Below are 10869 nucleotides of genomic sequence, written 5' to 3'. Positions count from 1 at the left end.
TATGTGTCAGATAAAAGACTTGTACCTAAATCTTTCTGGATTCAAGGCCATTCTCTATGCCAGTTTCCCATGTAGTCAAAGCCACTCTTCTTGCAAATGAAGACACTAAGACTCAGGAAAAGTGTGTTCCTGGAGAGAAATACTCTTAGTTTATCACATCAGGGACTAAAATCTCATAGGACTTTTATACCTTCCACAGAAGTTAATAGGAAATTGGTTAAGACAAAGTCTGATTTCCTTAGTTCTGGGGCAAAGAAGGCAGGGTGGTGAAAGTGTCCTTTTTTTGTTTTATTTTTAAACAAAAATCAGTGAATTTAGGGATTTATAATTTATAGGATTCTTCCAAACCTTGTGAATTAGGTAGTAGAATCAGTATTTTCTACAGTTTTGCAAACAAAAAACTGAAAGAGTAAATGACATGTCTTCCCACTTCAGGTCAATTAATCTGTGGTGGATCCTGTATTCAGACTTAGTCTCCCAAATTCAGTTTCTGTTCCCCTGTCAGTGCAACATGCTGAAATTTCATTCTAGGTTGCTGCTTCTTCCAGTTTTGCTCCCATTTTGTGGTGTCTCCCCTACATCAGATAACCAGTATCTCTCTTCTTACTCCTACCACTGTCAGTCAGCATTTATTAAGCACTTAACTATGCACCAGGTGCTATGCTAGGGATTTAGAATAGAAAGACCAAAGTGAGTATTTACCTTGTAGGAGTTTACAGTCTATTGGGGCTTAGGATGAAAACAATTTGCACCTGTATCTGTATGTATAAAATAGATAAAAGATGAGGCCACTGGCAACTAGGGGGTGGAGAGATACAGAAAGGCTTCATGTAGAACTAAGCCTTGAAAGAAGTCAAGGATCCTAAGAAACAGAGGTGATGAGGGAATGCATCCTGGGTATGGGGGAAATCCAGGGCAAAGACAATGCTGGGAGATAGAACATCATGTATAAGTAATGAATGAAAAAGCAAATATTAAGCACTTACTGTGTGCAACACACTTTTAAATGCTGAGGATAGAAATAAAAAAGTTAGACAGTTTCTACTCTGAAGAGTTCACATTTTAATAGGGGAGACAACAAATACATAGGAAAGTTTCACCTGCTAGTCAGATGGAAAAGTCCCATGGTCCATAGGGTATAGTGGTCAAGAGGCAAAATTGAGGATATTATATAGGTATTCATATAACGAGAGAAAACAAATTTCAGTAATTTTTTTTTTGTTGATGGAATTCAAAATATAAAAATAGTAATTGAGTACAATTGTTTATAATACAGATCTACTAATGAAAAGCATTGGGTTCTTTTGGGGGGATGACATTTCACTTAACTGGGGTTCAAAGGTGTTCCCCATGCATTGATCGAAATCAATTGCAAATGTTCATCTATTAATGCTGATATGTAATGAGATTTTATATATTTCATCTATAAAGATATCTTTTTACACATTCACTGCTAAGTATAACAGTCCGTGAGCATATGATTTTAATTGAGTATATTAATCACTTGGAAGGCATTTATAGAATTCTTTTGATGTTTGCCTTTTAGTATGTCATTCAATCACTCAGTTGAAGATTAGATGGAAGTTCCTCAATTGCACAGTTAAATGGATTTTCAAATATAGACATTTCCCTTCCCACTTGCATAGAGATCCAAAAGACATTGCTGGAACTGTAGTTTGAATATCTGCTACAAATTAATGGGGAAATGGAGATCTTGCTTCTTGTTTTATCTTTCGACAGAATGAGACGTGTATAAAGCAATAAATCTACATTACTTGTGATTCAAACATTACTTATCATCACATGGACTTTACCAAGTAAAATTTTTACTTTAAGTGCTATTTAACTTATAGTTTTAGGTTGAATTCATTAAGAAATCTGTGGCAAAAGTTAATTTCCAGAGCCATTCATTGTTTAAGAATAGTAACAGAGGGCAGTTTTTTGCTTTGTTCAGTAAATTTTTAATTTCAGCCCTGAGGTAAGAAATCATAATGAAACTTATTTTTCTCTTTTCTTGTTTTGAAAATGTGGGTTATTAAAAAAGTCACAGTACAGCAACACATGGGGCACTTGAAATGCTGACCAGTTTTAACTGCGTCACTATAATTTGTAGTACAGAGCAACAGTGGGAAGTGATGAGAATACCACATATGTTTTCAGTTCTCACTATTCAACTCTGCTATTATGGCAGAAAAACAGTCATAGACAATACATAAACAAAGGAGCATGGCTATGTTCCAACTTTATTTAAAAATGTAAAAAACATTCTTAGCTCATAGGCAGTACAAAAACAGGCTGCTGGCTAGACTGGCCCCAAGGTCCTTAGTTTGCCTATCCACGTTAAAAGGTAAAGGAAAATAATTGGATTTTATTGAATAGGAAAGTAACAGGTCAGTCCCAAGTTTTAGGAAAATCATTTTGGCAATAATGTGAAAAATTGATTGGCATGCTAATTGCTGAGAATAAAAACGTAAAAAATAGAGACAGACCCTGCCCTCCCTGAACTTACATTCTAATAGAGGAACAGAAGTAGTCACCAGGGAAAGGAGTAGGAATTCCCAGAGATAATAAATTTGATTTATATCTCAGGAAAGTAACACTTTTCAAAAGTATTAACACTATTGATTGAATTACTGTAGCTAGAGCAAAAAGTGGAGGGGATATAAAGAGAAGGGCTGTAGCAAGTCAACAATAAGGTAGTCTAGGTAGAGATCTGGATAGGAAGGTAAAAGTGGTCTGGTATCCAAGGCCAGCAGTGGATATAGTGGGTTAATCCTATTTAGTCACCAAACAACTGAGCTGAGCCTGAGGGAAGAACTCTATAGTGGATCAAATTGCCCAGACTCTGGGTACATGGATTTTGGAGGTCCAAGATGCAGAGGTTTAGGTCTGTATGTCCAGATTTGGTGTGTAGTATGTAGGATGCTAGTTCAGTGGTAGCATACTGGCAGGTGATAAGATGGCCCTAGTCGAGAGCTGGATAGGATGTGAAGGTAAAACAACAATATCTCAGAGCTGGGAATCCTTAGACCCACTGTGACTACAGATGATGTTGCATACAATCCTGTTCTAAATCCTTTTTCTTTGCCTAATGTCCAGCTCTGTTGGACCTCCAGTAGTGAATGTTACTGTGATTTCCTTTACTAAAACCTTGAAACCTAAAGGTGACTAACCTGACACAGTTGGAGCTTCAAGCATGATTCAAGTAAAGCAACTCCACATGCAGGCATTTGCCATAAGAACAAGCAGGAATAGGGGAATCTCCCCATTCTATGTTGAAAGGCTACTAGTCTGTGGTTTGTCATGACACAAAACTGGCAAATTCAAAAAACTGTTCCCTAAAATACTATGAGATTCAGAGCAATCGTTCAGTGATGATTAAAATGTTGAACAGATGGTTTTTGCTGCTTGGAACAGTATAAGAAAGTGAAAGATGTACAGAACTACAGGGTAGGCTGGCTTCTTTTAACTCTCAGAAGGAAAAAATGGTTTGGGGAAAAAATGGTGCAGGAAGGACTTTAATAGTTTCAAGGCAAAAATGAAAATAAGTCGGCTTATATCACACCCCACTGCTACAGGAAACATTGGTGAGAGACCACAAACAGTTAACTGAGAGCAAAGTCCAGAAGTTCACTATGAGGGTAGTTAAACTGGCAAGCAAATATGACAAGTCTCAGTGGTTTGGAGTAGGGCTCCAGTGTGGGGAAGAATGGAATATTGAGTTCTGAATGAGGGCCTTTCTGGATTAGGGGAAGGTTAATGAAGGGAATGAATCTGTTAGCTTATTGTTTAAACCTTAGGAAATAGACCAGACTCAGTCATTATCTCTCTAATATAATTTATTTTAAATTGCATCATTTACCTAATTCCTGTTGGTTCCCCAATTAGAGAAATGCAAGCTATGATAATATGGGAACTTCAGTGAAAACCTTTGGGACTGCCTTTACCATGGCAAATAATCAGTCAAAACAAAACAAAACAAAAAAAGAAAACAGTACCGCACTCCTTGAGGAATTGATGCAATAAGAACCACTATCAAGGACCTTGTTAGAGAGCATAGTATACCTCATTCCCAGTAAATGTAAGCACCTCGTGGTCAGGGACTGTTTTTTCTGCCTTTTTATTCTCAGTGCTAGCAGTGGACAGTACCCAATACACAAAAAATGCAGTCAATTATTTTTTAACAGAAAGGAGATGACTCTTGATGATATGAGTCATTCCTCAACCACCTGTGTACAGTCAGACCACTATTAGAACAAAGATCAAAATGATTGTAAGACTAGAAGAGAAACTAAAAATTTGGAGAAGATAAAGAAAAGGTGATGTGCAATTAACATCAACCCTCTGAAAAAAGTAAAATGAAGGATAGAGCAATTATTACTGATTGTAACAATCTTGGACAGAAATCTATCCACTGAAAAATCTATAACCATAATGAGACTAAAGAAACCTAAAAACAGCATTGCCAAGCAGTTGATCTCCTTTTTAAGCAGAACAAGGAGAACAACAGTTTGGAATAGAAACTCCTCTGTAAATGTTGTGGAGAGGGATGGTAGAAGATTATAAGCTATAATGCCTCAAAATACCAAGATGCAAAGGAACTAAAAAGCAGTTTAAAGAAAGCTAGATGAGACTTCTAGATCATGTGACAAACAAGATGGAGGACCAGATATTTTCTCTGATCTTTACAACCTTTCAAACCTCTTCAAAATTAGAATTATTTCCAAAAGGAAAATAATTACAGCTGCTTCTAAGTGTTAAAATACTAATAATTCTAATGATAACAACCTAATAGATTTTTTTAATTAAATTTTTGCAAAGGTCCACATCTCTCTCCTACATTAAGAAAGGAAGAAAAACAAAATCCCTGTTACATATATGTATATTCAAGCAAAACAAATTTCCATATTGACCATGCTGCCAACATATGTCTCAGTCTACACTCAGAGTCCCTCACCTCTCTATCAGGAGGTGGGTAGTATGATACATCATGATCCCTCTGGGATTGTGGTTAGTCATTGTGTTGATCAGAGTTCCTAAGTCTATGAAAAGGGGAGGAGCCAAGAAGGCAAAGTAAAGGCAAATTCCCCCCCAAACAACTATAAAATAACACCTCAAAATGAATTCTAAAGCAGCAGAAGCAACAAAATGACAGGGTGAAAAAATTTTCCAGCCCAAGACAACTTAGAAGGTCAACAGGAAAGGTCTGTCTCACTGGAAAGAGTGGAGTACAGTATGACACAAGCACAACAATCCGGCAGCAGGAGAGACCAGGCAAACCAGCAGCAGGCCTTGGGGGTGACTGAATCTGTGACAGTGACTTCTGGAGCTCTTATCCCACACGCAGTAAGGAGGTTAGCCAACTGGTCAGAAGGAAATTATAAGGACCCTTTGTTAGCACCGAGTGCAGGACTCTGTTTCATTGCCCATACAAGGATCTGGGATTCAGGTCCAGGTCACAGTCCCAGGGCAAGGAGGAGCACTAGCACACCAAAGCATACAGCCACAGGGAGGGAGGACCCTGATCTCCATCCAGGGTGGAAAAGAGTGCTTGAAGACCATAGTACAAACCAGGAGAGCAGTGACTGCAACTCTCCTTAGATAATATCATCTTGGAAGAAATGAAAATTTACAGACCCCCCAGAATTAGCTCTGAAAACAGCAGCACCAAACAATAAAAAAAAAACAAAAAAAAAAAACCCTGAAGCTTAGGACAATGTCCTTTCCACCCCAGGATCAGAACCAACTTTAACATAAAGTTGGAGGTCAAAGGCAGAACCAAGATGGCAAAAAAAAAAAAAAGAAAAAAGGGCAGGAAGTTGCCTGAGCTCTCCCCAGTTTCCCTCAAAACAACTTTAAAGCAATCCTCAAAATGAATTCTGGAGTGATAGAACCCACAGAAGGATAGAGTAGAAGAGCTCAAGATAACTTAGGAGGACTGCAGGAAAAATCTGTCTCACTTGAGTTAAAGGGGAGCGCAGCCAAGTGCAGGTGGTATCTGGGTAAGGCAGCAGGAGGCCCTTAGCCCCAGCACAGATAAGCAACTGAGGCCCCATGGTTTTAGCTAAACAGGCCAACAGCACAGTGGGCCAGCTATCAGGCCTCCAGCCCCAGTGAAGCAGACTAGTGACTACGAATAGGACAAGTGATCCCAGTACAACAGGTGAGCCACCAGCCCCAGAGGCCCCGGCACATGGCAAACCAATGACTAAGACCCTGCCCCAGATGCAAGAAGCATGAAACAGTGCTCTCTGTGCCCCAGGAGCAGAGCTCAACTTTGAAAGTCATAAAATAGACTGGAAAATGAACAAAAAACAAATCAAAAAGCCCTGACCATAGGAAGCTCCTATGGTGATAGGGGAGATCAAAACACAAATTCAGAAGAGGACAACAATGTCAATATGCCTACGTGTGAAGCCTCAAAGAGGAATAGAAATTTATCTGAGGCCCAAAAAGTCTTCTTCAAAGAACTCAAAAAGTTTTTTAAAAATCAAATAAGAGAGGTAGAAGAAAAATTGGGGAAAGAAATGAAAGTTATACAAGAGAATTATGAAAAAAAGAGTCAACAGCTTGGTAAAGGAAGCACAAAAAATGGAAAAAGATAAACAAAAATTCACTGAAGAAAATAAGTCCTTAAAAAGCAGAATTGGCCAAATGGAAAAGGTGGTACAAAATAAAGTTGGCCAAATGGAAAAGGAAGTGCAAAAATCCACGGAAGAAAACCCTTTAAAAATTAAAATTGGCCAAATGGAAAAGCTAACTGAAGAAAATAATTCCTTAAAAATTAGAATTGGGCAAGCGGAAATGAATAACTCCATGAGATGTCAAAAATCAATCAAACAAAATCAAAAGAATGAAAAAAAGAAGAAAATGTAAAATAGCTCATTGGGGGAAAAAAAACTGACCTGGAAAATAGATCCAGGACAGACAATTTAAGAATTATTGGATTACCCAAAAGCCAAGATCAAAAAAAGAGCCTCAACAGCATCTTTCAAGAAATTATCAAGGAAAATTGCCCTGATATCCTAAAACCAGAAGGTAGAATAGAAATTTAGAGAATCCACTGATCACTTCCTGAAAGAGATCCCAAAATGAAAACTTGTAGGAATATTATAGCCAAATTCCAGAACTCACAGGTCAAGGAGAAAACAGCACAAGCAGCCAAAAAGAAACAATTCAGATATCAAGGAGTCACAGTCAGGATAACATAGGAGCTAGAAGCTTCTAAATTAAAAGATTGAAGGGCTTGGAATATGATATTCCAGAGAGCAAAGGAGCTAGGATTACAACCAAGAATTGCCTTCTCAGCAAAACTGACAATTCGTGTGTCAACTAGGTCATCTATTGTACATCGCTGGAAAGTATACTGCCAAGGTAAGTGAACTTATCAACAGCATTTTTCTCTGTTTGCTGTAACCAATGGTTCCATATATAGTTGGTGCGGTGCTGGCTTGTGGAAAACCTCTGTTTTCTTGGTATCAGTCGTCATGCCAAAATTAGATCAAGGATGCATCCGTTGTCTATCTCTATAAAGGAAAAGGAAATAGGTTGTCCTTTGACAATTAAAGGGGAGGAGAGTTCTCTTTTATAGTCATTACCAGCAAGATTCTCGCTAGAATCCTGCCAGAGACACATACATATTTGTGTCTAATGGTAGCCCTCTTGAAGTTTGGGGGTGGGGTAGGGGAAAAAAAAGAAAGTTACATGATAACTTTGTTGTATATTTGAAAGGAACAGCAAGCTGTACATAATGGATCTGCAACTTCCAGTGCAATCCTCTGTTTTTCTGTTCCACTTTGTTATGGAAATGCTTGTTTTATTTCTCAAGTTCAGAATAAAATTAATAAAATTTTAAAAACAACAAAAACACAGAATGGGCCAAGGAACAGTCAATATGGTGTTTGCTACCCAATAAGTCCAGGAGAAATACTAGGAGCAGAACAGAGGTCTATACACAACATTTGTTGATCTGACCAAGGACTTTGATGCTATCACTCATGAAGGTTTGTAGCAGATCATGGCAAAATTTAGCTGCCCAGAGAAGTACATCAGTATTGTACACCAGTTCCATGATGGCATGCTCGCACAGGTTCTGGATAGTAGATGATGCAGTCATGCTTTCCCAGTCATACAGTGAAACAGGGCTGTGTGCTTGCTCCTGTGCTTTTTAGCATGATATTTTCAGCAATGTTGTTTGGATGCTTTCAACAAGGACAAAAACAGCATCAAGGTCAACTACTGCATTGATGGTAAATTATTTAACATGAAAAGGCTACAATCCAAGATTAAAATGGAGGGAGAGTTGGTGCACAACTTTTTGTTCCCAGATGATTATACACTCAATACAGCCTCTGAGCCTGAGATGCAACAGAATATAGATCAAAGAGATTGACTAATAGGACAGAAAAGGAAAATGATAAATGTTGGAAGAGATGTGGGAAAATAGGGACACTAATACACTGTTGGTGGAGTTGTGCACTAATCTAACAACTCTGGAAAGCAATTTGGAACTATGCCCAAAGAGCTATAAAACGGCATATCCCTTCACCCAGGAATACCATTGTTAGATTTGTATTCCAAAGGGGTTTTTTGAAAAGGAAAAGGACCTATTTGCAGGAAAATATTTATAGCAGCTCATTTTGTAGTGGCAAAGAATTGGAAATTCAGGGGATGTCCATCAATTGGGGAATAACTGAACAAGTTGTGGTATATGATTGTAATGTGACACTATTATGTTCTAATAAATGATGAGCAAGATGCTTTCAGGAAAACCCAGGAAGACTTACATGAACTGATGCAAAGTGAAATGAGCAGCTGAACCAGGAGAACATTAGACATAGTAACAGCAATATTGTACTATGATCATCTGTGAATGACTTCACTATTCTCAGCAATACAAAGATCTAAGACAATTCTGAAGGACTTATGATGAAAAAATGCAATCTACCTCCAGAGAAAGAACTGATGGAGTCCAAATGCAGATAACGGCATATTATTTTATACTTTCTTTATTTTTTCATGGTTTTTTTGGTCTGTGTTTTCTTTCACAACATGACTAATATTGAAATGTGCCTTTTATGACTGCACATGTATAACTAATATCAAATTACCTGCCTTCTCAATCAGGGGAAAGGAGAAGAAGCGAGGGAGAGAATTTGAAACTCAAGATATTAAAAAAAAACTACTGTTAACATTGTTTTTACATGTCATTTAAAAAATGTTAAGATAATTAATTTTTTAAAAGACTGTCAAAAAAGGAAATGATGAATTCCGCAAAGAAGACATCCTTAATCTTTAACTCACTCACTCAGCATCCCTCCCACAACAACCCCCATATTCTGGGAGGGCTGCACAATGGGATCCACGGGTTTGTTATCTGGGATCCACTGAGCAATCTCCTTGATGCTGCTATAGTTTCTGTCAGCACACCCCCTGCCTCTGCCATGACCTTACTATTCTGTGGCAACAAACTGCAACTCAACTCTACCCCCAACCACTATATAATCAAGAGATGGAGGAATAGAAAAATGGCAGCATCTTTTTCCTGGGTGGCAACATGCAAACTACTCTGCAGCAGAGTTGAGTCAGAGAACTAAGGAACAGGGCCAACATACCCATATATCCAAGTCCACAAGACTTGAAGTAAAAGTGATTGGCATCCAGCTAAGGTCAGTTCTATACCCACCCACCCCCTCCAGAAATAACTTGGGGGAGAAACTAAGGCTAGTGAAAAGTGAACTCCCTACCATGGGAGAAGGCCAAGATAGTTTTGAAGTGTGATCCTCAAGAAATCTGCCATTAAAGGTGAAGGACTCAGAAAATGAACAATAGGGGAAAATAAGGAAAAAGACAAATTACCAAGTGTCTCTGGAGGAAGAAAACAGTTATAAATCTTGAGCACAAGCAGATAGATCATGAGAAAAGATATTAATAACAAAAGGGAAAAAGGCATCCAGGACACCTAAGCAAATTCAAATATTTCTGGATAAATATTGCAAGACAGAAGAATATGAATCAATGTCAAATGAGGCAGAGGACCCTGTAGATTTCCAAGCTCACATAGAACCACAGCAGGATGTTCCTGAATGGTTTAAGACAGAAATAAGAGTTGTGAAAACAGAATATGTGGCCTGCACAGCAGAAATAATTGACAGAATAAAAAAAGATTGAATCCACAGTGGCAAGTCTTACCAAAGAAACAAAAGGAGAACAACTTATTAGAAATACAAATACACAGAAGTAAAGGACAATCTGAAAAAAGAGAAGCAAAAAGCAATAATGTTAAAATGACATGTGATTTCTATGCCGGCTAAATGTATTGATCTTGAAGAAAGGTTGCATAGAGACAGCTTAAGAATTCTAGGTCTCCTGGAAGAAAAGGACAAGTAAAAAAAAAAAATACCCTGAACACCACAATGCAAGAAATAATACAAAAAAAAAAACAAAAAAACAAAACTGCCCAGAACATCTGAACACAGAAAACAAAGTGCCAATGAAAAGAACCCACAGATCACATAAAAACAAAAACAAAAACAAACAAAACCTATGCTACAAACTCCAAAACACAGTAGTTTAACTTAGTAATTCCAATAACAAACAACAAATTCTGCAAGTGATGTGGAAAAATATTTTTAAATACAAAAGAAAAGAGATTAATATAACAGAAGACTTTTGTATCCACCGGAAATCACGAAAGGGAATGGAGTCAAATGTTTCCCAAAGCAAAAGAACACTAGATAGAATACAAGGTGACCTATTCTGAAAACCTGAGACTAATCATCTTTGAAAAAGGATGGTCCTCCAATAAAAGAGAAGCATTTGAAGTTTTCCTTCAAACAAACAAACAGTGGATAGAGCACTGGCCCTGAA

The sequence above is a fragment of the Vombatus ursinus genome, unplaced genomic scaffold (assembly GCF_900497805.2).
Source record: "Vombatus ursinus unplaced genomic scaffold, bare-nosed wombat genome assembly UNPS02014171.1, whole genome shotgun sequence".
NCBI lineage: Eukaryota > Metazoa > Chordata > Mammalia > Diprotodontia > Vombatidae > Vombatus > Vombatus ursinus.
This window is presented reverse-complemented; position numbering follows the sequence as displayed.